Here is a 12,037-nt window from a genome sequence, read left to right on the forward strand (position 1 = left end):
ATAATTGTCTTTGTGTAAATTTAACCCATCTGAAAATAGATGATGCTCACTGGTAATTACTCCAGGAAAGTTTTTTAATGTGTAATCCTTCATTGAGTGGCATACCTGTGGGTTCGTACTAAAAATTAGAAAATACTTACTAGGATAATCTGGCCATTTTCCTTTTTATTAAGTTACTTTTGCTGGGAGGCAGAGACTTAACCAGATTCTAATCCCTGGAAGCCCCTTATTTCTGTCCCTGTGGGAGTTATTTCAGCCTACCAATTGAAGATACTTACTTTAAGAGTTGCCTGATGTCTGCCACAGAGCCTGGTATGTTCAGCTCCTTTGTGTGGTCAGAAGAGATGGTAACAACAAATAATACAATGCCTGAGAAGGCTGCTAAAGAACTCGGAGGTCAGTGATATTAATTTTGTGGTCTCAATTTACTTGTAGCCTAAGCCATTTTTATAATGTCTTGTTAGATGCTCTTTGACATACTTTATGGAATAATTAATTAGTGACTGCTATGAAGAGACACCTTCTGAATCATCCTGACTAGCTTTGGAGTGGTCGGGGAAGATGATGGGGGTACAGGCTAGTGTGGCACGTCCAAGAGCCCTGCGTTGCTGTGTAAGTCTACGTGGTGCTTCCCTATTCAGAATGTACTCAGGATTTGCAGAACAGATTGCAGTGCACTGGTACTTTCATTCTAGGGGACTGGTGAATAAGTGGGAAAATAATATTTAAGTAGGCAAGGCTACTATCAGTCAACACTTTGAAACTCCTTCCAAATTTGGGATCAGCTGCCTTTTAGGGAGATATTTTGTGTTGGCAAGAGTGCAGTGGACATTTTTTTGTGATTGTTTCTGTCAGTGTTATCACACAAAATTTACTTATGTATTTTATCTTGTGTCTTGCCCAGCACTTCTTTCATGTTGTGTAAGGATTGGATAGCCTATGACTGTAAGACCACCCAGCGAATGCATTCATCTTTCTTGCAAGCAAGATGCAGGTTTAGAACATGGTCCACCTTTTAGATGCACCCCCATGAGACTTTGGAGAAGCCAACTCGGTTAGGAGGGTGGAAGCTGCTTTGCGGCAGCAGCAGCAGTGGTTTCCTCACCTGGCAACTCTGCCTTTTAGATTTTTGACAGGCCTTTAGCCTGGTTCTCCATCCTTAACTATGAATACCTCGTATTCCTATTAGGTTGATGCAAAAGTAATTGCCGTTTAAAAAATTAACATGCAAAACCGCAATTACTTTTGCACCAACCTAATATATAAGAAGACCTATGTGGCTGGACAGAGCATGGGAGAGTGGTAAGGAATTAGTTTCCATATCATATCAGACGTGAGGAAAAAGGTGAGGATGTTTGCTGTCATGGTTTCTGTTGCCCATTGCACTGGTTGGCTTAGGCAGTACAGCAAGAAAAATAATTGGCAAGAATATGTCATGTATCGATACTGGTGACAGAAAAACCAAGAATACAGTCAAATTAATGGATAACTTAGTAAATGGCTAAAACTTCCATATATTAGCTAGTAAAAAGTACATCATGATAATATCAAGGAAATATATTTAGAACTAACATTTTCAAAGTCTGGGAGGAAGCAAAGGTTGAAAAAAAATTTGAAGTTTTCATGTTCATGGATGTTGAGACAATGTCAATTCAATAAACTTGAAAGACTGATAGATCTTAGAAGAGGTTGGAGATTTGAAGAGAAAGATGTGCAGTATGATGATGCTAACAACGGGTACAGATACGTTCTGAGAAGGGTGGGTGATGATTTCATTGTACAAACATCAGAGTTCCCTTACAACAGCCTAGGTTGTATAGAATACTGTAGGCAACTGTAAACAATGGTAAGTATTTGTATCTAAACAGAAAAGATACAGTATGTATAGGGCATTTACTGTTGAGGAGCTTGTAGGACTGCAAGTTGCTCTGGGTGAGTCATGGTGAATGAAGGCCTAGGACATTACACGACTGTAGACTTGGTGATAACTATCCCACAAGCCCTCCCCCTGCTCTCCAGCAGGGTCAGGAATACATCAAAGCTGTCAGTGGTTCCATGAACAGGGAGGTAAGCTGGATTGGTTGGAAGTACCAAGGAGAAACTGGCTAGGTATGACCTAGCTCACCTTAATAGTGACTGTCAGGATGGAATGAAAGGTGGTGCCTTGGGGTCAGAAGGAATATTTTAGATGGGAGGGATAAAGGAACGGAATTGTCACAGCAATGTGGTTTTGGCGATTGCATGTTGGAGCAGAGATCAAGTTAAGGAACTGCAGTATTAAAAAGGGGTGTTTAACATGGAGAGGATATAGAACTTGGGGACTCAGTATTTTGACTTTGGAAATTTGTTTCATTGATCCCGTCTGGCACAAAGGGCTCTTTAGCATTGAAGTGATGGCAGAGATCAAACTTAACCTATACTTTACATCATTACAACGTGAAAATATTCCCAAAGTACAGGGACAGGCTGGCTGCGCACTACCACAGAAACCTTTTATTAAAGTGACAGTGCCACCTCACTAAGGAGGTTCCGTGGACCTGTGTCCTGGTACAGGATCTGAGGTCCTCCACCAAGAATTTACAGCAGTGTACTCTGAGGACCATCAGGGTAGATCTGGATGGCTGTAGCGCTAGGGAAGCGGGCTCCTGGGAAAGTTCAGTGACTGGAATGTAACCTGAGGTGCCGGGGCGGCCTTTGGCTCAGTTGGTTAGAGCGTGATGCTCGTACCACCAGGGTTGCCGGTTCAATTACCCACATGGGCCAGTGTGAGCTGCGCCCTCCACAACTACCTTGAAACTACTTGACTTGGAGCTGATGGGTCCTGGAAAAACTTAAAAGTTTTAAGAAAAACAATCGAGGTGCTGAGAGAGATGGGGTCTATTGCCCAGCCCCACAGATAGTGTTCCCGTCAGAGGAAAAATCCCTCCTGAGCCACCTGTCCATTTCTTACAGGAAATTAAGCTCTGTTACAATCTTAGGGGACCAGCTGTCTTATATGGGGTCTGCCATTGATCAAAACTGTTACGCAGCACATGACTAACGGTTTTCTTGAACAGGAAACAAGTATACTAGGGAAATAGAATAGCCCGCAGATGGGGAGTTGGGTTTAACCAAGACTTTGCTAACTCAATTCAATAGAAAAAGCACGAAGATACTGAAAGTGAATGTAGGGTTATAGTTGACAGTAATGTTCCCAGCATCCACTTTGCCCATCCCCAGATCCAGAACATTGGTAACGAATTGATCCAGGAGTTGGCAAGTGTTCCAGATTTACTCAGTGGAATAGGTGTACTAGTTAAAGAGCTGGAAGAATGAGATGGTCCTAGACTGGCATGCTTAACCTCGAGAAGTGCAGTAACTGGTCGTGACAAAGTTTGGCTTATGGTCATGTGAGTGGAAGACAGGAGGAAGAGAAACTACTGCAAGTGAAGAGGTCAAAAATAGGCCATGGTGTTCAGAGGATCTCCATGGGTGTTGAAATTGCTGCAGGTGCTGGTAGAAGTAGTGGGTGTGGAGATGATGGTGACCCTGGAATTAAAATCTTCAAGGAGTGCTGCTGGATAACGGATTTAGTCTGCATGTGTGGGCTTCAAAGAAATTGGAGTTTCTGAGGGATTACAAGGGAGGAAAATGGTTTAGAAGTGGCAATGGTGTAACGAGAGACCTAGCGCACCATGCTCCTTGGAGGATTAGAGGAAGGAAAAAGCCACCACTGAAGGGGCTGCAAGGGAAATAGTGTCCTAAGGGGTGAGTCTGGTTAGAGGTAGAGTATAAAGGTGAGTAATAATAGGTGGTGACTGAATTCTAGACAGCACAGTGGAAGGTTTGGGAAGGGAGCAAATACTGGGTCAGATTAGTACAAGGGCTAATGGGAATTGAGGTAGTGACAGCTGAATGGGGGAAGCTTGAACATCTGGTAGAGACTGAGGCAAACGGAAGTATAGCTTGTAGCAAGCTTAGTCCTAGAGGAAGGATTAGTACGACACTAGTGTGGCTGGGGAAGGAGTAGTCTTAGGAACTCTGCTTCGTGCTCTAAAGGGTGCTCCAGGTAGAGGAAGGCCTATTTCATTCTGGCCACCTATTTATAAAAGCTATAAAGGATATAGGAGAGATTAATAGGCTGTTAATTTGCACCGTATTTACACCTATCCAAATGATGTTTTAACACCTCATACAGGCTCAGGGCAAATAGTTGGTACAGCCCTCCTGCACTTTAATTGTTTCTGGGCTGAAGAGCTGGTGATAGGGAATCTGGATTTTATTTTACTTTTTTAGATTTTGTTGGGGAAGGGGAACAAGAATTTATTGGGGAATAGTGTGTACTTCCAGTACTTTTTCCAAGTCAAATTGTTTTCCTTTCAATCTTAGTTGTGGAGGGCGCAGCTCAGCTCCAGGTCCAGTTGCCGTTGCTAGTTGCAGGGGGCGCAGCCCACCATCCCTGTGGGAGTCGAACCGGCAACCTTGTGGTTGAGAGGATGTGCTCCAACCGAGTCATTTGGGAGCTCAGTGGCAGCTCAGCTTAAGGTGCTGTGTTCAATCTTAGTTGCAGGGGGCGCTGCCCACCATCCCTTGTGGGAGTTGAGTCATCAAACAGGCAACCTTGTGGTTGAGAGCCCACTGGCCCATGTGGGAATCAAACCGGCAGCCTTCCACTTTAGGAGCATGGAGCTCCAACCACCTGAGGCAATGGGCTGGCCCTGGGAATCTGGATTTTTAAATGATTTTTACTCCAGAAAGATTATTCTGGGGCAAAAAAAATTGATCGAAAGTAACCGATTTGAACATTGTTGCAGAAGTCCAGATAAATGAGACCTGGACCATAGATATAGCAGTAGGACAGGGGCTCCAATTTGACATGTTTTCAGAAGTGGAATTGACAGGTGTAGGTGACAAAGTAGGGAAGAGGAGGAGGAAAGAATCCTACAGCAGAAGGATGCAGATGGTGCCATCTGCTGGAATAGAGACTATTAGGTTGGTGCAAAAGTAATTGCGGTTTTTGCAATTATTTTTAACTTTTTAAATCACAATTACTTTTGCACCAACCTAATAAAAGGGAAGGAGTCTGTTCAGTTTTAGATTCGGAGTTTGAAGTGCCTATGGGGCATCCATGAGGAGTTTGCAGGAAGCAGATTTGGAGTTTGAGATGTAGGTTGAAGCTGAATGACACTTGTCAGTTGGGTATTGAAAGCTGTGGTCATGGGTGAAGTCACATCACTCAAGCTGCATCTGCAAAGAGCAGAGGGTAGAGGCCCAAACTTGTGGAACAAGGCCAAGGACATAAAGTGATGACCAGAGAAAGATGTTACATCCAGAAAGGTGGGCAGCATAGAGTCCTAGAGAACAAAGTAGAAATGGTTCAGTTGCCATCAAAGCCAAAAGGTCCAAGAAGGTGGAAGCTGACAAGTGTCCATTGAGTTTAGCAACAAGGAGACTACTGAGGAGAGCAGTTCTGTGAAAATGTGGCTCCAGATGCGGCAGACGGAGGGGTGACGGCTGCTACTCCCACTGCCTTCCTCACCTCAGTGACCACCGGCCTATCTGGCGTGTCCCAGCCCAAGCCCTGAGGATCCATCCTGACTTGTCACTTTTCCTCACACTCCACCTTTAATGAGTCTGCAAAGCCTGTTGATTCTGCCTTTGAAACATCCAGAATCTGACCACATGCAACCACGTGGATCCAGACCTCCATCATCTCACCTGGACTACTGTAACCTCCAAGGTGAGCCCCCTGTGACCTTCCATCCCACCCCCACCCTTCTCCCGCTGGCAGTTCTCAACATAGCAGCCAAGGTGTCTTAAAAACCGTCAGATTTTGTGTCACTTCTCTGCTCAAAACCTTCCAGATGCATCCAGTCCTCCTTTGACAATGTGTCCCCACCTGCCCCACTCCCGTTTTCTGCTCTTCCCTGGTTTACTCCACTCCCACTTCAAGGCTCTTGCACTTGCTTTTCCCTCTAACAGAAAAGATTCCTCAGAAAATGAAACGACTTTCTACCTTAGTAGTTGATTCAGGTCTCTGACTACTCTGGACTTTCCTGAACTCTGTTAATGTAGCAGCCCCTCCCCCACCCAGATCCCCTGACCTTACTTACCCTGCTCCATTTCTTTTCCGTAATGCATATTCTCACCTGCTAATCTACATTTACATTATTCTCTGTCTTTGCTAGAAGGTAAGCTTCATAAGGTTAGGGGTTTTGTCTATTTTATTCGCTTTTGCTATATCCCAGCAAGTACTTAAGGTGGGAGGTGGGGGTGGGGTCAAACCAGAATTCTATACCCAGCGAAAACATCTTTTAAAAATGAGCATGAAACAAATGTTTTGTTGTTGTTTTCACCATAGGTGAACCCAAAGCTTTCCTTTCCATCACCATCTTGCGAGGCATCTACGTTTGCCTGGATTTTCAAGTGCCCTCTGCGAATAGCAGCAATAGAGTGTTCTAGCTTTTCCTTAGACTTTTTTTATTTTCACTCTATTTTTTTTTACTTCCTATCTTGAAATAATTTGAAACTTTAGAGAAAAATTGCAAGAATAGTTCAAAGGGCTCCTGTCTGCCCTTCACTTAGATTGCCCAATTATTTATTACACTGTAAATACTTGTCTTTTAACTCTTCATGTGTCTCTATGAATATTTTTTCTGATGCTTCATTATCCTCTTAATACTTCAGTGTGTATTTCCTAAAATGTAACGATACTGTTCTACAAAACCGCAGTGAACAATCGAGCTCAAGAAATTAACTTTGATGTAGTATTGCCATCTAAACTACAGACACCATTCACTTTGGTTGTCCCAAGAGAATCCTTTACAGGTTCAGAATCCAATCCAGGATTACTCATTGTACTTAGTAGTAATATCTCTTCAATCTCCTCAGTCTGGAATAGCTCCTTAGTCTTTCCTTGTCTTTCATAACTTTGACAGTTTTAAAGAGTGCGGGCAGTTATTTTATAGAATAACTTCAATTTGGATTTTTCTGACTTGTCATAAGTAGATTCAGTTTATGTACCTTTAGCAGGAATATCATAAATGATGCTGTGTTCTCAGTGCATTATATCAAGGGACACATGACTTTGACTTGTCCTATTTATTGATGGTGTTAACTCTTACCACTCGATTAAGATATGTCTGCTATGTTTCACCACTGTAAAGTAAATATTTTGTACTTACTAGAATAAATTATTCACATTAGTTGGCATTTTACTGTAGAGCTTTTTCTTTTCCTTAATTATTCGTATCAGTATGGACTTATGTTTATTTTTATTCAGAATTCTCATTTTTATTCACTGAGTTAAAATCCATTACTATCAGTATTTATTTTAATGCTCAAGTTGTCCCAGATAAAGGCAGTGGGAATTCCTTTAACCTTTATCCTTTAGACATGTCTTCATCATTCCTTGAGCACTTTCTCACTTTCTGGAACAAGACACTCCAAGTTTATTTTGTACTGGTCTTACCCCAGCCCTCAAATCAGCCATTTCTCCATGGAGGTCTGGTACCTTTCAGTGGAGAATGGGATTCAGAAATCAAGATACGGGCTTGCTGCTGGAGTGTCACTGCATTTAGTCCTTCCGAGGGGATAGAGCTCATGGATACATGTATATGGTATATCACATGCAGGTATGTACATACACAGCTGTAACTATTTCGATATTTATCTACATGTATTAAAAGTCAGGAGTTCATCCAGACACCTCCAATTCCAATACACCACCACAGGATTTATCTCAGTCTTCCCTCTTCTCACCTTTGTAAATTGATTCTCTGACCATAAGAAGCCTGACTTCCATTATCTTCAGTATACTTACTTATTTGTTCAAACCTGTTCAGTGTCACCGATCTCCGCCCCAGCCAGGCAAGGACGCCTCAGCCCTGTGGTGGCCACGTGGGCTACTATGTGGCTGGGAGGGAGTGCGTTTCAGATTTTGACTTGGTGATTCCATAGCATCATTTCAGCCTTCTGATACTTTAAGGAATTTTTTACACTTTCCCCAACAATTTTTAGTTGTTTCCAACAGGAGTGTTGTCCAGAATTAAATTGCCTGCAATTTCTCGTGAATTGAAACATATTATTTGTATGTGCTCTAGGAGGAGAAGAAAAGTCAGGAAGCCTGACTTTGGGTATTGTCCATTCTTTATTTCTAGTTTTGCCTGAATCAGGTTTAGTTGGGGCTTCCCCTACTCTTGCTAACTCTAGACGAAATCATAAATTGACCCACTTCCAGTACACCTAGAATCCAAATGATGGAGAACAAGGTAGCTCAGTTGAAATCCTCTAGAAAAAAACAGGCACCACACAGCTCTCACTAGCATAGGTCTGCGTTTCCCAAACTTGAGTGTGAGCACAAATCACCTGGAGATCTTGTTAAAATGCCTAGTCTGTTTCGCTTGGTCTGGGGTGAGGTCTGAGAAATGCCATATTTCCAACATGTGCACATGACACTGCTGTCAGGTCTGTGCTTTGAGTAGTGAATCTCTATTCATCCTGCTTATTCCCATGGTCAGCAGGGGTACATTAATTATACAACCAGCAGAACTGGAAGGGGTTTTTAACCTTTTATTTATTTCATTTGCTAATGTCCACGCAGAGAGGAGAATAGAGTGAACCCTTAAGTACCACTGATTCCCAGTCTTACCGCCCCTGCCCCTGACCTTTCTGTTCCTAGAGTATTTCAAAGCAATCCCAGCCATTATATCAGGTCAGTGTGCACCTCAAACACACTGGGTTGAAAGAAAAGTAACCACGGTGTCATTACCACACAAATGAACAATACGCAGAACAAAATGAACCGTAATTCCTTGACATCATCTAACACCCCGTCCACATCCATGCTCTCAGATGCAGGAAGTAGATGCGTCCCCTGACCAACTCCAGTGCCCTGGGTTTGCTCCCCCTAGTTACCTGGGCATTCCTTAGGAGCTGGCACACAGGTATATTACTCTCCAAACCGTATTTCATGGCATGTCAATTTCGTTCTCAGGGGAACGATTTGCTAATAAACAATGGCAAAAGCTTTAGGATCATGCCCTTTGACCCACCTTCCTGGGTCTCCGTCCAATCCTTTAGCCTTGAGGTGGGGACAGTAAACAGGAGCCCAGCCATGAGGCTGCAAACTTGGCCCTGCTGCAGGTTGGCAGCCCAGGTGACTTTTTTTTTTTTAAGGATTTTTATTGGGGAAGGGGAACAGGACTTTATTGGGGAACAGTGTGCACTTCCAGGCCTTTTTTCCAAGTCAAGTTGTCCTTTCAGTCTTAGTTGTGGAGGGCGCAGCTCAGCTCCAGGTCCAGTTGCCGTTTTCTAGTTACAGAGGGCACAGCCCACCATCCCTTGCGGGAGTCGAACCGGCAACCTTGTGGTTGAGAGGTCACGCTCCAACCAACTGAGCCATCCGGGAGCTCAGGGGCAGCTCAGCTCAAGGTGCCGTGTTCAATCTTAGTTGCAGGGGGCGCTGCCCACCATCCCTTGCAGGACTTGAGGAGTCAAACAGGCAACCTTGTGGTTGAGACCCCACGGGCCCATGTGGAAGTCAAACCAGGAGCCTTTGGAGTTAGGAGCATGGAGCTCTAACCGCCTGAGCCACCAGGCCGGCCCCCCAGGTGATTTTGATGTTGACATTTGAAAGAGGTTGCTTTGGAGAGGCCTGGGGTGTCAGGCTTCTCCAGATCTTCTAGCCTCAAGCCCTCTAACTTCTCCCAGACATCTGCGCATGACCAGCGCCCCACTGTGTTGTTGACCATCATGTTGTCATGGCTGTGTTGTATGTGGTGATCTGACTCCACGCCTCCAGTCCCTGGCTATGGGGCAGAAAGGGCTTCCCTTCACAAAGGATCACCCGACGCTTTTTCTATCCCTGTCAGGCCTGCCCGCTGGCGTGGAGCTTGTCTCTCTCACAGCCTGTCCCTGAAAGCCGCAAGAAGCGACAGCACATTCTATCCCAATATCTTCCTACCAAGTCCTATAAGCATAGAACCTGGTTTTATCTTGCTTCCGACAAGACCCAGAACAAAAGTTACACTCAGGAGTAAGGTAACACGCGTGAACCCTTAAGTGCTACCCCTTAAACCCCCCCCATGTCCTGGATCAAGGAAGACAGATTTGAGCCCTGCCTCCTGTCTTGCCAATCTACTTGCAAATAAAGCTGCTTTCTTTTCTCAAAAGCCAGTGCCATAGTATTGGCTTCTATGCACATCAGCAGTGGACCCTTGCTTGGTAAGAGTCCTAAGCCTCTGGTAGGCCCTGAACCTCAAGAGACGATGTGCCATTTCCTGGACAACTGCTTCATGACCAGATAGTAAGGGATGACAGATTCCCAGCCTGGGACAGGGAGGTGGAGCCTCTGTGCCCTGCGTCCCACCATGCTCAGTTGGCACCCATAACAGGAGCTCTCACTGCGACACTCTCTGTCCAGGTTCCCCATTTGGGGTTGTCAGGGGTCTTTTGGCTGTGTGTAACAAAAACTCAAACTTATTCCAGCAAAAAGGGCATATTTATGGGGAGGATGTGGGAATCTCATGGACAAGCCTGGTCTCAGGAAAGGCAGATGGAGACAGAACTTGACTTTCCTCTTCTGTTCTTGTAGGTGCCTTTTTCCCTCTGAGACCCCTCAGAGTGGTGAGAAATGAGGCCCCAACTTTAGGCCTCACAGAACTGCCCTCAGTGCTGACCACACATTGCAGCAGTTCAGGGAACTGCCTGAACTCAGATGTCAGGTCCACTCCAAGCCGATTAAATCGAAATATTGGAAGTGGAGCCTGGGCGTCAGCTCCCCAGGTGACTCAAATGTGCATCCACTGCGTTACAGCTCAGGCACCTAGAGGGACTTTCATAGTTCTCATTCACAATTGGGAAGGGCAGGACTCTGGTCAACCCATTTAGGTCAGGTGTCCCTCCCCTCTGGTCAGAGGCTTTGCAGGCCTCATGCAACAGCCTCTTAAGGCTTCCCATGGATACAGGCAGTTGCCAGGCCAGGGCACCACACAAATTATCCCTCTGCAGCTCTTCCCTCCTCCCACTGGAGCGTCCACAACTTCGCCTCTCAGAGTCAAGCTGGAGAAGGCGGAGCTGTGTCTCTGGGATGTGTGACCTGGTGGGAGATGTGGCACCACATGCTGGCAGAGGAATCCAGAATGAAGCTGGTTGAGGAGGGTGGGGGGAGGCAAGGGACAGTTATGGTCAGCTCTTTCCAGATGGGAAAGGAGGAAGTGGTCAGAGAGAGACCCAGGCTCCAGGGAAGATGTTTGGGGTTGGAGAGGCCTGAACATAGGGGAGGAGGTGATCTGTGTTAATTTTACGTTCCTCTGAGGACATTTCCCCTTCTCGAGGAAGGGGATAATTGGTTCCCTGTGCTTCAAGACCTAAAGCCCTTTGGCTCTGGCTGCACCTCTGCATGAGGATGGAGCACCGGCCAGTCTTGGGCAGCATCTCACCCACCGGTCCCTCCCTGTTCTGGTTCTAGGACAGGAATATAGCCGAGCCTCGCAGCGCAGACCGGGGAGGAGGAATGGTGGGTGTGGGAAAGGGGCCGCATTTGGGTGGGAGCAGAGCTGGAGCTTCCAGCCTTGCTCGGGACGGTCCGAATGCCCGAGAGGCCCTGCCATCCTTCCCCCAGTCCCTTCTTTACTTAGCGAACTCCTACACTTTCCCGGCAACCCAGCTCTGACCTCCAAAACCCAGCTGGATGGCCTCCCAGGGACGTTCCCCTCGCCCAGGAGGTCTCCCAGGGGCAGGCAGAGTAACAGGGGTGGGGCTGTGTGTCTGTCAGACCAGGGGCTCCCTGACCCTGGGGCTGGCTCTCAGCGCTGGGCCCGGCCTCAGAGTAGTGTCTCCTGTCACAGAGGTCCTGGTGCCAACCCGAGACCAGGCTGGGGAGGGCACTGGGCATAGGGCAGGCGCCCTGATCAGCCTTGGATGTGCTTTGTAACCCACCCTGGACCTCTGTGTCCCCATTTTTATACCCAACACCACCCGGGACTGGCTCTGACCTCTGAGCCAGGCCCCACCCTAGCCACGCCAGGGACAGATCAAATGACACCACACTTGGGGC

Source organism: Rhinolophus sinicus, linkage group LG06, assembly GCF_036562045.2.
Source record: "Rhinolophus sinicus isolate RSC01 linkage group LG06, ASM3656204v1, whole genome shotgun sequence".
Taxonomy (NCBI): domain Eukaryota; kingdom Metazoa; phylum Chordata; class Mammalia; order Chiroptera; family Rhinolophidae; genus Rhinolophus; species Rhinolophus sinicus.